Source organism: Fundulus heteroclitus, chromosome 3 (assembly GCF_011125445.2).
Source record: "Fundulus heteroclitus isolate FHET01 chromosome 3, MU-UCD_Fhet_4.1, whole genome shotgun sequence".
In the NCBI taxonomy this organism is placed as follows: Eukaryota; Metazoa; Chordata; class Actinopteri; order Cyprinodontiformes; family Fundulidae; genus Fundulus; species Fundulus heteroclitus.
Genome location: NC_046363.1, coordinates 22,795,300 through 22,810,782, shown reverse-complemented (window position 1 = coordinate 22,810,782; position 15,483 = coordinate 22,795,300). Strand labels below are relative to the sequence as shown.

Genomic DNA, 15,483 nt, shown 5'->3' with positions numbered 1-15,483 from the left:
TTTTTTTAACCTCACTCTCCTAAAGCTGTATATCTTCATGCCCCATTTAAACACAAGGCAGATGCACAGCCAGGCATTTAGAGAATGAAGTCTTATAAGTATAAAGTCTATAAGTATTATCTTAAGTATAAAGTCTTATTCTGTACATGCTGCATATTTTAAGGAATTATGGGTAGATTAATTGTGTTACTGCAAAATATATTTGTGCCAAACATAGTCTTTCTTTAATGAATAAATAATTTCAGGGCTATTTTTTGTATAAGTTGAATGTAATCTTTTTTTGTGGTACTGCTACAAAGTGCTAAAAAAATGCAGATTAATTATGTCATTTCACAATAACAAATCTCACAGAACACCAGTTGCCTTTAAGTCTCAATTTGTGTTAATCACTGGGATAATTTGCTTCCATTCAGAGTTTTAGCATTGGGCTGCAGATCTTCCTGTCCACGTTTGCTTACAATAAAGTCAAACAGCGAAAGCAAACAAAATAAACAAACAAACAAAAGAACCATATGAATGTGATGAAGTACTAACCAATCATTATCATGAACAGGGGATAACTTATTTAATTAGTTTGAAACACCAAATCCAATTGTGAGGCTTAATATGCATAGATTCTTCTAGTCACACAAATGACATCTGTAACTAGAAAAAAATACTTTTTTTTTTTTTTTTTTGAAAATTGCTAACTCAAGTGTAAAATCTTTCACAACTCTTTTCAACAGATCACAAGCATTATTTTGACCTATGCGTCTTTCTGTGGGCCTCATTCTGGTGTCTACTTATGGACCTGACCTTTACATAAATAGGCTTGTGACCTGTATTAACAATGTCCCTCCTGGGACTTACACCAGGTATCATAATTCTATTTAATGAATAACTTAACATTTAAAATTCCAGGCAATAGTCCACCAGGCTTTTACTCTGTGTTCCTGTGTTAGGGAGTTATTTAACTTTGCTCCAGGGAGACGGGTGCCAGCAGCTCCTGCTTTCGGAACATTTTAATGACTATCGTAAAAGAAGTTGGGAAGTCCAAATATAACCCTCCACAAAAGTGCTTAAAGATCTTTTCTACTGATTGATTTACTTCACGTGACGTGATAATGTTCATACTCGTAAAGGTGAAATGCACACTCACACACACATTCACATTTCAAACAAAGCTCTGACCTGAATAAAGCTGAATTCTCTCCAGCTGAGGGAGCCTCCCACAGAGGGTAGGGATGTTAGTCCTAACAGGACAAAAAGAAAAAAATCCCAGGATTCCCAATGAAAAAATGAGTCTGTGCCCCACGCTTCTGTATTATCAAAGTAAAATGGGAAGGTTTTAATGTTCTTCATCTACAAAAGAAAGGAAGACAGAAAAAGAACGGAGAAATAAGTGATTTATTTTGTATTGTTAGTGTCTTGCTCTTCTTTTTACACAACTGTGAAAACATTGTAACTGGTTTGGATCATCTTGGTGTACCTCATCCACCACTGCCAAGATGAGTTTGTGCCTGACAGCATAGCGAATAGGAATGATGAATGTGTAGATGGCATGCAGAAAAGCATAACCGAGTACAACAACATCCATCTGCTTCCTGCAAAGCATCCAGCAGTCCAGCCAGTTAGGGAAACGCCTGGAAAAAGCAACACCAAAGCCAAACACTTTTTATTTTACTTTTTGAGTTACTACAAAAAGGTCCATAATGTTTCACATTTTCAAAGAGATTATTTTTTTACATTTCCTTGCTATTTGTGTGATGATCTCACCTGTATTTGGTACCTCTGTGTGGAAAGAAAGCAGCTATAGCACCGGGCAGGTAACAGAGAGACAGCATAATGAGGGCCACAATTGGAAACACCTGAAATATGTTTTTTTTTAAAACAACCTTGAGAATAAAATCTATAGATCCACAAATAGACTAGTTATTGTGGACAAGTGTTTAACTTGTTGGTCAGGGACATCATTATTCAGTATGAGATCTCATTCTTTTTTTCAACATAAGCATAGATAATATCTCTAATGAGGATGTAGAAGAAGAAGAAGGTGCTGAGGCCCACAGCTATGGGCAAAGGTAGCCTCCACTCTGGGAACAACTTCATGGGGAAGTCATCCAACTCTCTGGCTGCTGACAGAGACCCTTTATCCAGAACAATGAGGCCCAGTTTGGAAGCCATCCATGCCACAACCTGCTTTGCTCCTCCACTTTCTCCACACAGCTCCACCTGCACACAGTTTAGGGAACATAAAAAATTTGCAGCAGCTAAAAGGTTTAGAAAGTGTTTTTCCACATGAAAACAAAGTGATTTTAAAAACCACAATTTGTATTTTTATTCCAAACGCAGTTTTTATACCTATGACTGTTTGTTTTTATAATTTGGTAAATCTAAAATAGATTCCCAAAAGTTTCTAGCTCTGTGTACTTTATCAAATATCACTAAGGACATCCTTGAAAAGAATAGACGACGTCACTTTCTTGCACCAGTTCAAAATGAGCTTATCAAGAAAATAAATGCAGAAGAGTTGTTTTATGCATCTATGTAAGGCACTTAAGAAAACTTCTTTGTTGTGGTTTTCTTCAGAAATATGAAGCAATTTCAAATAAGTGTGAAAAAATTGACAAAGAAGTTATGAAGAAATACAGGTTTCAATACATCTAAAATAAAAGCACGGTTCAATATTGGTAATTTATTTTCTGTTTAAATTGTCTTTTTATAAACTAATAGTTTATAAACCTATAACGTTTGCGCTTCATAAAGACCCTGCGCATATAGAATGCAGACAACTACTTGGGATGCCAGTAAGTATTTGTGAGAAAGAGTTAAATGACCCAGATAGACAAGCTAACAGGATCAAGAAGGAGGGGAGAGAAGTTCAAATCTGCTGTAGCATCTTTAGCATCCACGTTTTTTCTTCTTTCTCTCTATATTTCTTTGACAACCACATATGTGTACTGTGTCCCTTTTAAAGTGTTGCATTAAACTTAACATTACTCATAGTTGGAGTGAGATTTTGGAAGGATTAGGACAAAGATTAAAAAGCTCCTTTTGGTTGTTTATATGGTGATTGAGTCTGCAGGAGATTCCACTTCTACAAATGGGTGTAAAAGGCTGAATATTTCTAAACTGTAACAGTTGCAATCAAAGAGTACGCAAACTGAATAAAGTGTGAATTTCTTAACAGAAAACAATTTACTCTCATCAACCTGCTAAAAGCAAATACAACAAAAGCTCTCAGATTCTACGAAATCTAATCATCCTTACCAGTAATCATACCAAATCATGCTTTAAACATAAACATACCATTTTCTATTTAAATAACTCTGAATGATTATAAAAATCAAATCAAGTTTCTCCCGCCGCACTCTTACATTCTTTTTACTTGCTGCTTGTGCTCCAAGTTCATCGCCGGTGTCTGCGAATTTGCGAAGAGTGAAATCCAGAAAAAAAATTTACATTCAAAATCTGTCTGAGGACAAATCCTTCTTTTGTTTATCTCCCACTGTTGCTTCTGTAATCTTTTGAGCTGAAACTCCTCTGCATCGTTTGACTCTGTAAAGGCACAAGTCCACTGCATAGACACATATGCTCAGTATTAAATCCCATTTCTAGATCTCGCCGTGCTGACGCTTATCATCTTTACCTCTCAGCTCTAGGATAAGATGATTAAGTTGTTTGTAAGAAACTAAGAGCTGCAGAGTGTTGGGAGAGAGCAGTCTGACAGGCGTGTGTGAGAGTCGGAAGGATAGAGCACTTTTCCCCAGGTGTGTGTATAAGTGGACTGGGCAGCCAGCCATGTCTGCCTACATTACTGCACCAGTAACAGCAGGGGATGGCCGACAGACTAAATCTCCATCTGAATGTAAATGTGACAGCGCCACAGCCCCGCTGTGGATCTAATCAAATTGCTGGCCAGGGAATAGCACACATTCACAAGTATGTATGTGTGCGCATGAATACATATTGCAACTACATGTGCAGTGAGAAAGACACAATTCATGTTCTTTACCTGTTTTCAAAGAAATAGAGTTTCGCAGAGGTGTTTGTATGTGTGTGTGTGTGTGTGTGTGTATGCGTGCGCGCACATGCAAGCATGTGTGCATGAGTGTGTACAAATACGAAAGAATGTTTGTGCAAAAGAGGATTTGAGGCAGATTCAGGTTTGGTCTCCGGGGGTTCCAGCATGTTTGTGCTTCTCTTGAAACAAACTGAAACGAAGGTTGCAATAAACCCTGGGCTTTCAACTTTGTAACATCATAAGGTGTGTTTGTTTGTGATGTTTCTTTTTTTTTTTTTTTTACAATGTCCTCATTTTCTTTACCCCTCAGATGGAAAGTTAATACAATCAGTTATCAGCAGGAAGGCAAATGAAAAGAATCCCATTTCCAAGTGCACTGTGTATGACGAAGTAATCTCTTTTTATATTTACAAATCTAAGAGGCATTTTCCCAATGTACAACAAGCGATGAAAGCAGTTATTGTTTCTTGGTTTGGTCTCAAGCGTTTCTCATCATGAACAGATCAAGTTGGTAATCTCCTCCCTGTAACTGCTCTGTCTCTGCTTCTTTCCTCCTGTCAGCTGAAGTATTTCTTAATGCCTGGCAGCTTCCTGGTGTTGTTTCGCCTTGATCCCACTGTCGTTCTCTAAAAGATTGATTATTTCTTACCCGTTTCCCTGCTAACAGTCCATTCTGTAGGGCCCAGGCAGACAGTGCGTTAAGGCCTTTCACCACAGCAGCTTTGGGGACCAAACTAGAGAACACACAATATTTCACCCCTATTGGTTTAGAAAAAAACACACACACACACACACACACACACGTATCACGCAAATGCTTACAACATCCCAACTCAGCATTGTGACGGCTGTTTACCCTGTTTAAACCTCAGACATTTGGTTTGGGTTTGCTCGTGACTGTTGAGGTGAGGGACAGCACCATGGTCATTATTATACATAAATGCCTCTGCTCAATACCTTCACATGCTAGATAGTGTGTATCTTGGAGCTTTGAGGTTTATCACAAACTGTGGATCCCTAACTCATCGCTCTGTTTTAAAGGCCAAAGTAAAATGGCCATTGCTGCATGTGTGGTGACCTGGCCATAGGTATGTCTGGATTTATAGGGCTATTCTTAAAAAGAGGGCACCTTATTTATCATATTTTTCAGTTTCAAATAATAGGGCCTGCAATCTCTGATCTCAGGACTTATTTTTATTTTAATGTTCCTCGAGTTGGAGTGGAAAAGCATCTCCAAATTCATGGAACAGTGTGCAGTCAAAACTCAAACTCAAAACTCTGGTTTCTGTAAATGTATTTAAGGACATGATAGATCCCATCATATCCAATTTAAATAAGTGCAATTGTCTTATTTCCATGTAAATATTTTTTTTTAACTTTTTGTTTGTTGTAAATATTGTATTATATATCGATGTCACGATCTTCAGGTATTTGCTGTGGACTTTCTTGGATCGTGCCTTCTTTGATTTATTATCCTTTAGTTTTTGTTTATTTCTTTCTGCAGCATTTTACTATTATTGTCTGCTAGATTTCTTCCGGTTTTTGCTCCCGTTCTGCTCCGTCATTAATCTCCCAAAAACTCGTGCCTTGATTGCTCTTACCTGTCACCCATAATCATCCGATTGCTTTGACCTGTTCTTTATGTCTTTCTCTCCTCACATCCCTGAATTTAAGATGCCTGGTCACACTCTCCATTTGTATGATTCTTCGTTTGCAACCGCTGTTCAGTTCCCTGTTTCTCGCTTTTGTAAGTTCTTTTGATGTTTATTAAATTTGATTATCATAATGGCGGCTCCTGGCTCCTGCTCACACTTCAGTTCAGCCACTACATCACAAAACATGATAGATGTGTTTACAGCTTTTTTTTCACTGTGTGCTGCCCCTCTGGGCCAAGTCTCTCTTGCAAAGAAGATATTTTGATCTTAATAGGACAAATCTAGTTTAATAAAGTTTCTTGTTATTATTGTTATAAAAGAGCTGTATTAGGCACTCAAAATGAAGATTGCAGAAGCCTATGAAACTGGTAAGAAATTTAAAGATGTTTCAAAAGAATTTTAAATCTGCTATTTAATTGTGAGTTCCAGGTTTAGCCATCCCAATAAGTTTGCTCTGAGAGCAGTACATAAAATGCTAAAACAAATCTACAAAAACTCTAAAATGGCATGTGAAAGTTAATATCTGAACAATCAGAAAGAGGCTGAACAGGTTTAACTTCCAAGGGAGGTGTACATTGAGGAAAACTTTGCCTCATAAGGAAAACATGAAGGCCAGACTGATTAGGCAAAGACCATATAATAATGTTTGGACAAATGAGTCTAACATTAAATAACATGAGTGCTAGATCAGAGGACATGTTTGGCATAATCCAAATACAGCATTCCAGGAAAAGAAGCCTGTGTAAAGCACAGAGCTGTACGTCCCATGGTTAGAGGATGCAATAAAGCAGAAGGATTTGACCAGGTCACCATCACAGAATACAGCATGACTTCTACTTGCTCAGATCCTGCTTTTGGAAAATGTGAGACCATGGATGAGTAGGGGAAGTGAAAAGTCTAAGTGAAGTCAAAGCCCAGAGCTTAATCTCATTGAGAAGTTTTAGGTGTTCTTTAAAAGGGCCATAAATGCAAGAAACCCTTCAAACATCCCACAGCTAAAAGTGTGGAGTGGGGCAAATTTTCCTCAGAGTGATAAATAGGAAGAAGTGTCTCGTTGACCTTATTACAACTAAATTGATCAGACAATTTATTATAGGGTTAAATGTGAAACATGAGTTAGACATTGATGTGTAAACATTTCATGTGAAAGTATTAAATTCCATCCATCCATCCATTTTCCAACAGGCTTTATCCCTTGTGGGGTCGCGAGGGGTGCTGGTGCCTAAGCATTATTTGATAGAACAAGGGAAAAATTACAGATGTGCTCCTAGTCATCAAAGGAGAGAAATTAACAATTTAGACTGGATTAAGAAATTTGTGACATGATGAATAATTGTGACAGTTAAATTATTGTCACACAGCATCAAAATGTTTGAATGCACCTTATTTATATCCTCATCATTATTTTAATTTGCTTGTTATGCTTACTCACCATACTGGTCATTTTATTGCTTCATCTATTTGATATTAATGCGCACTCACCAGTTAGCATTTTACTGGGATTGCCTGCTTGTATAAAGCGGTTGTATTTGGCAACACGAACAACATAAAATGGAGGAAAAAAAGGTGAAAAAAACTGAGAGGAGGGGTGTCTCTGTCCCACACAGTTCTGGGAGGAGAATAGTGGAGTGTTGAAAGGTAAAATGGTCCCAATGCAAATGGGCAGACTTTGAAGCACAGATCAATTTTTCTCTGTGCATCTTGGTGCTTTTACGCACCAGTCTGGAAAGTGAGAAGCGCTTTGTGCAGCAACCAAAAGCCAGAGAGGAGATGGATGTACAATACAGGAACTACTTTCTCACCTCTTTTATCTTGTCTAGAGTCTTATATTTTTCTGCTACATTTTCCATTTCTTCAAAAATATTTGTAATTGTGAGCATTTCTGTAAATAATAAAAATTCTTCTGTACTATATTCTTTGTACAGTTCTCCAATTTTTTATTCTTGATTATTCAATATTTTTCCTATTATTTATTTATCCTCAATAAAATTACATTGCTGGCGGCACACCTTTAACAAATCTGGTCTCTGAAACTAATCAATTTCCCCTATGTAGGGGGAAATTGATTAGTTTCAGAGACCTTATCATCCTCATGAATGATAAGGTTTATCTTATTTGCATAGTAATAATTGAATGATTGTTATAGACGTTTATGTGCTCATTTCCTTCACTGTTGAGGTGGTGGATGAGCCAATCAGCTCTCTCTATATCCATCATCTGCACTCATAGGCTCGCTAAAACTCCTCCTCGGTACTCCTATTTTTCTTCTTTTTTTTTTTTTTTTTTTTACTTTTGGAGCCCTCTTAAAGCCTGGGGTGCTTTGTGAATAACTTTTATGAATAATGCGGTAGAATTCCCGAGAAAAATCTAAGAATTTGGCAAATTTCCTAAAATGACATCACTACTTTTAGTCTTAGGATTCGTTGGGAATACAGGCACTGATTCTTATTAATGAACCTTTTAAAGTGCAACACCATCTAGAAGCCTTACACAAAGCTATGATAGGTAATAGGTTATAATTGGATTAAATTTGCAGCCCACCATACAACAATAATTTATATTAATTTCTCTTCTGTACTTAGTCTAGATATTATTACCTCTGCAAGTGACAGCATTGGCTTCCGAATATATGTCTTTCCTCAGATTGTTACTGAGATCCACCAACACCTTCAAAACAGAACATATTCAAAACTCTTACTTGATAATTAACAATTTTGGCATACATACAACAACTCAAAAGTTGGAAAAAATGCCAACCACTGCACTTATCAAAGCCTTACTAAAATGACAAAAGGTTTGTACTAGCATCAAAAACAAGTACCAGGACCTTTTAATGTAAAAGCTTACATTATTATTTATTTATTTATATAGCGCCAAATCATGAAACATGTCATCTCAAGGCACTTTACAAAGTCAAGTTCAATCATATTATACAGATATAATAATATATATATAAGATGCAACCACGTTCATTTTCAACACTGAGAGGTAGTTGTTATGATGTTTACCTTTGGAGGTTATTTGGCTGTGTCCTACTGGGGGAGGGACCATATCCCTTCTGACCTATTTTCCCTTGTACATTTATGTTGTTACTATAGCACTAGAAAAAAGAAATATTTAATGAAAATAAAATATGAACATAATATGCTGTCATAACTCAGTTTAAACAAATGGGAACATACAAAACAGGAATATACTGTATATAAACAACATACATGTGAAATCATTATGTGAGGTTAATTTAAACTTTGTAGAATCTGCATCATGAGCTTGGTTGGAGAGGAAGTCACGCAACAAATTAATCATTTTAAAACAAACCACACATTCACTAAATACTGATTCTGGTTCTTGAGAGTAAAATTTACAGTTAATAAAAATTCTCAACTTTGTGTTTGACACAATGGTTTCTTTAAAGGTACCTGAGCAGTGTTACATAGCTTGTTTCCCTAAGGTTGTGCATTGGGATAGGTGATTATTAGCTGGATATGTTATATCCCCTCTGGTCTCACCCAAAGAAATGTTATTATTATCACTCTGATTGGTCAATATGTTTTAGAGATATGGTCGAGAAATGGAACTTCAATGTGACAGATTACAGGACTGTCTCAGAAAATTAGAATATTGTGATAAAGTTCTTTATTTTCTGTAATGCAATTAAAAAACATGAAATGTCATACATTCTGGATTCATTACAAATCAACTGAAATATCGCAAGCCTTTTATTGTTTTAATATCGCTGATTATGGCTTACAGCTTAAGAAACCCAAATAGGCAGTCAATATCTCAAAATATTAGAATATCGTGAAAAAGTATACTAGTAGGCTATTTTAACTAATCACTTGAATCGTCTAATTAACTCGAAACACTGCAGGGTTTCCTGAGCCTTGAAAAACACTCAGCTTGGTTCAGTAAACTAAATCACAAGTATGGTAGTGGTTAAGAGACGACATAAAATTCTCACAGTAACTGGTGTACTGACCATGGCATTACTGTCCTTGATTGGCCTGCCAATTCCCCTGACCTGAACCCCATAGAGAATTTGTGGGGTATTGTGAAGAAGAAGCTGAAAGACACCACAGCCAACAATGCAAATGAGCTAAAGGCCGCTATTGAAGCATCCTGGGCATCCATAACACCTCAGCAATGCCACAGGCTGATTGCCTCCATGCCACGCCACATTGATGCAGTAATCTGTGCAAAAGGATTCCCAACCAAGTACTGAGTGCATTAATGGACATTTTCAAATGTTTGATTTTGTTTTGCTGTTATAATTTTTTATTACTTGGTCTGAGGAAATATTCTAATATTTTGAGATAGGATTTTTGAGCTTTCTTCAGCTGTACGCCATAATCAGCGATATTAAAACAATAAAAGGGTTGCGATATTTCAGTTGATTTGTAATGAACCCAGAATGTATGACATTTCATGTTTTTTAATTGCATTACAGAAAATAAAAAAACTTTATCACAATATTTAAATTTTCTGAGACAGTCCTGTATTTTGCCAATATTTTACCCATTAAGTACCAAACCAAGATTTCAAACAAAGTTTTGCTGAGTTATTTTAGGAATATGTGAAAGCTATTATTGCAACTTATCCTGTTATTGGGTTAATTGGATTTTTATTTTTTCCAGAGTCCCTTAAAAATACATTTGCAGCAATTTGTCTCTATATAAATAAACTGAATTGAACTGAAAGTAAATCCAAACCATATTGTTAGATTAGGTTTACCTAATCTAACCTTACCTTCACTTGAAGATGATGATCCATTGTTGTCAAGAATTCATAGTGTTCATGGTGAACACAAATGAAGTTCAGGTTAGCACATTTGGCTGCTTCTGCATGGGCCATCACCTGTACAAACCCTTAATTGAACTCTTCCGCACATAACTCATACAGCATACATACATTTATGCTTTCGTTTTGCTTTCATGAAACAAACTCTAGCTTCAGTGTTGTGTCACGTGTTGTACCTGAGCTCCTTGAGGCAAAGGGCCACATCTGTGTGGTCTTCTGCTGCCGTACATAACTCTGTAGCCAGACTGGAGCAGACAGAGGCCCAGAGAGTGCCCCAGATCCCCCGTCCCAAATATGCACAGCAGCTCTGGCTCAGGGACAGCTGCCATGTCCAGAGGATGCAGCGATAGGCAGTTTTCCTTCATCTCCTCTGACTTGCCCCTTTCCACACTCATGTTTGCATTGCCAGAGTAACCATGCTGTGAAGCTATACTGCTGTGGAGTCTGACCTTTACTCTGCCTCTCCCCTCTTCTCTTTGACCTCTCTCTGCATGACATAGGAGAAAAATGTTTGTGTTTATTACACCTATATACAGCCGCCAAGTACACATGCAATGGAGTGTGTAAAATATTACATCATCAATCCCAGTAGCTGTCTTTTTTCACAGTTTTCTTCTTTTATTATTATTATTATTATTATTATTATTATTATTATTATTATTATTATTATTATTACTGCTATAAAACTGTAGAACTTTAAGTTGAATTAGAAGCCTACACCTCTTGGTGAAAATACTACCAACAGATTCACAACTTTCAACTTTTTTTTTATCACTTCTGAGCAACACAGACTGCTTTTGTTCAACCAGAATACGATTTTCATATTTCACATAAGAAAAAAAAAAATTCTGCTTCTGCTTTCCAGGGCTGCCACCTTTTATTTCTTCTGTTTCTACACTAGACACGATGCCGTGTGGGAGATCCTGGCCCACATATTCATTATCATTTCAAAACCTGCTGTTCCAGCCAAATGGCTCGAAAGACAATTTGTTCAAATTCAGTGTCCCTGTCCTCGTGGCTAAAACATCTGCAAAGATGTGACACAAACAGACTCAACAGAGCAGAAATGAAGCCTGGCATATATGTTAGCGTTTTATGTGTAGTTGCTTTGCCTTTGCAGTCTATTATGTGCGGGTAGACGCTTGCGAGTTTCTGGTCGTGTTCGTGTGTGAAACGGGTCAGAACGATCAGAGCTGAGTAAGGTCTCAGCTGTGATGTGCTGCACCTGGGGAGCTGGCTCTGCAGACAGGGTGACAACCTGGCTGTAGAAATGACACTCAACATCACATCAAATTTACTGACTGTTTTGCACAAAAATACACTCGTCCCCATAAAAGCAGCAATCACCCTATACATATAAATATCCGCCTATATTTATGAGCGATAAGCCGAGTTCCTCAGGAGGTTTTACCGTCAGGTCCATAACTAAAGCATTAATGTCTACCTGGGGGGATATTGCAGCAAAATGAAAAATCCTTTTATGCCTAACTTTTAAGGCATCCATTCAGTTGTAGCGCTGTTAGGATGTACCTGATAGTACATCCACTATAATGACTCATTTACTGCCTTGCCTCTGGGAAAACTCCTTTTTCTTGATCTATTCATGTTCCTTCCGACGTATCAACCTTTCTCTGCAGTCACATTATTACATTTCTTTATATTGCTGTTCAATTCAGGACAGATACAATATGTCCACAGCTAATACCTATTGAGCCAACTATGTAAATTTATCCAGAGGTGGTTATAACAGTGTCATCCATGTCCATGCACTCTGCCTGTTTAACTCTAAATATCTGGTAACGTAAAAGAGTGATTGGCTGAGCACTGTGGCCTTCCCCCACCACTCCCAGTGGTTTCAAATGGCTCTTGACATATATGCCAATTTGGCTTCACAATTAAATGCTGTTCTAATGTTTCACCTATCAGTGCAGCAAAAATGCCTCTAGCGGCGGATCCGAAACAAGTGGAACTTATGAATGCATTCATAGAAATGTATTTCCATACATTGCCGTACAACAGTTTTCATATCTTTTTGAAATTGTTCACACTTTGTGATATTAAAGTCACGACGTTCACTGTGAGTTCATGATAGATCAATGCACAAGTAGCACAACATTGCAAAGTGGAAGGCAAACGAAAAGTGTGGATTGTATTAATATTAATACCATGGACACATTGTGGATATTATGTCCAGAACAACAAACTGCCTTAAGAAGTCACCTTATTAGAGAGGTCTACAAGTGAAAAGGATTTAATTTCAATATAAATACTACTTTCTGTGAAGAGCTCTGGCATTTGTTGAAGAACAACACAAAGGATAATGTTTTGAAGAAATTTGGTTGGTTTGAACTTCTATTCTAAGCATTGAATATTTGCAAACAATTGCAAACCTAACCAGACATGGTTATCTACCTAAACTCTCAGGTGTTTCTCAAATATGGCTTTTATGAAAGTGTGGCAAGAGGAAAGTCATTGTTGAAATAAAGTCATGAAAAGTGGCATTTGCAGTTTGAAAAAAGGCATGCAGGGGACAAAAAACAACATCTGGAAGAAGGTGTTGGGGTACAGATGAGACCAAAATGAAATCATTTGGCCTGCATAACGTGTACAAAAATATGCATAATGCATGCATGCAAATGAAAAATGAAAAATTAAATTATACCTGCTAGTTCATACAGTCAAACCAAGCTGTGCTAGTGCATTGCACATGATCTTTGACACACTTTGCAGAATATATCACGCACTCCCTACAAATTTGATGGTGTATCTAAGCTGCAAACCATCATACCACATTCTGCATATGATGCAAATCTCAGCCCCCCCCCCCCCACCCACACACACACACACACACCACCACCACCACTGCAGCAGCCAAGGTCTTCAAGGTCAGAACCCTTCTCTTCACTTCCTGACTTGCAGAACCAGGGCAGGTTCTTTGCATAGGCCTTGTAGGCAGTCGCCCAGAGCCTAAAGAAAAAAAAAACACATCAATGTGCAACACTGACTGGCACCCTGGAAGCTGAAAATCAAAAGTTAGCTTCAGTGACATGTATTCCATCTGAACCAGCTGTTTAACTTGGTTGTTTGAGAGTATTTCGTCCTGTGAATAGGCCAACCAGAAGCCATACCAGATTGAAAATAAATATAAAAGATGTAAATATCTTTTTGCTCCACATCAGACTCATTATTATTAATAGTTTGCATCAACTTGTGCTTATCTGTTCTTATATGGTTAATTTTAAAAATCCTTTTTTACAGAGCCATTAAAATGGCTACACCTTAAAACTTCTCCAAGCCTCCATAGAGACAGAAAGCAAAATAAATAGTAGATTCCACATGAATTCCTATTTTCTTTTTAATACAGTTATTAACTACAGCTAGTATTACTGTTTTTGACCTTCTCTAAAGGACCCAGTTGTAGAAGACCAGCAGTATCTATTATTAGAACCTATCTTATAACCTTCTATTTCACTAAACATTAAGATGAATATTTGATGTTAAACAAAGTTTACGCAGGGTATACAGACTGCAAATATTAATACCTTTTATGGTTTTCTACATGATACTATAGCCCGTCTCCAAAATGAAACCTTTACTAAATGCGGCTGTTAGAACAGCCCAGTAAAAGTCCAGACCTACATGAAGGTAATATGTGGAAAAGCTTGAAACTGGATGTTAAAAAAACACTAAATATCTAATCAGACTGAGCTATTTCAGGATGAACAATGGGCAACACCCTTACAGATGTAAAGGTTTGTTGCATACTTCCCCCACACCCACCTTTATTGCCCACCTGATAAAACATTTACAAGAGTCCAGCAAAAATGTCAAAATTAACATTTAATTTTTGAGTATTTATTGATTGAGGAGACCACAACTGTGTTAATCAGAGATTATTTTCTGAACCCATATGCAGAAAAGCCACTCAGGACACAGAAGCTGTTTTTTTAATAATGTTTACTGAAGAGACGTTGAATAGAGAGGAGGTGGCTCAGAGGGAAAGGTTCCAGTCTGGCTTGGAGATGAGATGCTGTGAGCTCTCCAGAGGGATTGAAGATGCTGAGTGGCAGGTGTGGGGGAGAGCAAGAGGGCAGAGGACTCTGAGGCGAAAGAACTACGGGAGACGACAGTGGAAGTGGAGAGTTATCCAGGAGGTTCATAAGGGGGATCAGAATGTGGCTTGGAAAGCAATTGTTGCTCTGAGATACAACCTGGATCTTTGGCTCTGAAAAATGTGGAGAATAGAAAAACATGTTTGAAAGGATTTGGAGAAGTTTAGTTTATGGCTTGCAATCCCATCAGTAGGGCTCCTTAGATACTCAGAGGTGGATTAGATAATCGCCTCCATGTCTGACTGCAACACCCTGCCCAGACAAACGCCTCAAACACACCCACACTCCAAACCATGACAACAATTTTTGTTAACCATGTTAATATTTTGTAAAACCCAGATTTACAACTAAGACTTAGTCTTCTCCTATAATTTCTGATAAGGTTGGCGCAAACAGACAAAGGGATATTTGACCATTGTTCATTGTTTTCTTGGCAGAGGCGACCAGTATTTTATTTAAAATTTCCGGGTATTCAAAGAGTTTATGATGCCATGTACTCTAACAAGTGCCTTTAGAAGAGAAACACACCCATAGTATCACAGATCCCCCATAATACTTAAGAGTAGGCATGAGGTGCTTTTTTCCCCTCGCATTCATCATTTAAGACTCCTCTTAATAAATTATGCAGTTCCAGTTGAAGACCCTGTTGCATTTAGCAAATCTTTGAATCCTTTGCTGTAGAATGATGGGCGTGTGACTTATAAAGCCTAAACAGTAAATTAAACAGTAAAATGCAACAGTTCAGTCCAGTAATTCGTTATTCACGGTTAACCAGAGACACTTATACATTTGCTGTTAGGACCAAACTCCAGCTGTATGTGCATTTGCAGCTCATTCAAAACCATCCTTTGACGATTAAAAATGATTCTATCAGTCAAATATTCATGGCAGATACGGACATTTTATTTCAGAAATT

General features: G+C 37.4%; 1 pseudogene; it reads right to left on the bottom strand.

Annotated features, from left to right (window-relative positions):
* Positions 1 to 1,146: 1,146 nt before the first annotated feature.
* On the bottom strand, positions 1,147 to 10,850 carry LOC105926297 (annotated as a pseudogene).
* Positions 10,851 to 15,483: the final 4,633 nt, after the last annotated feature.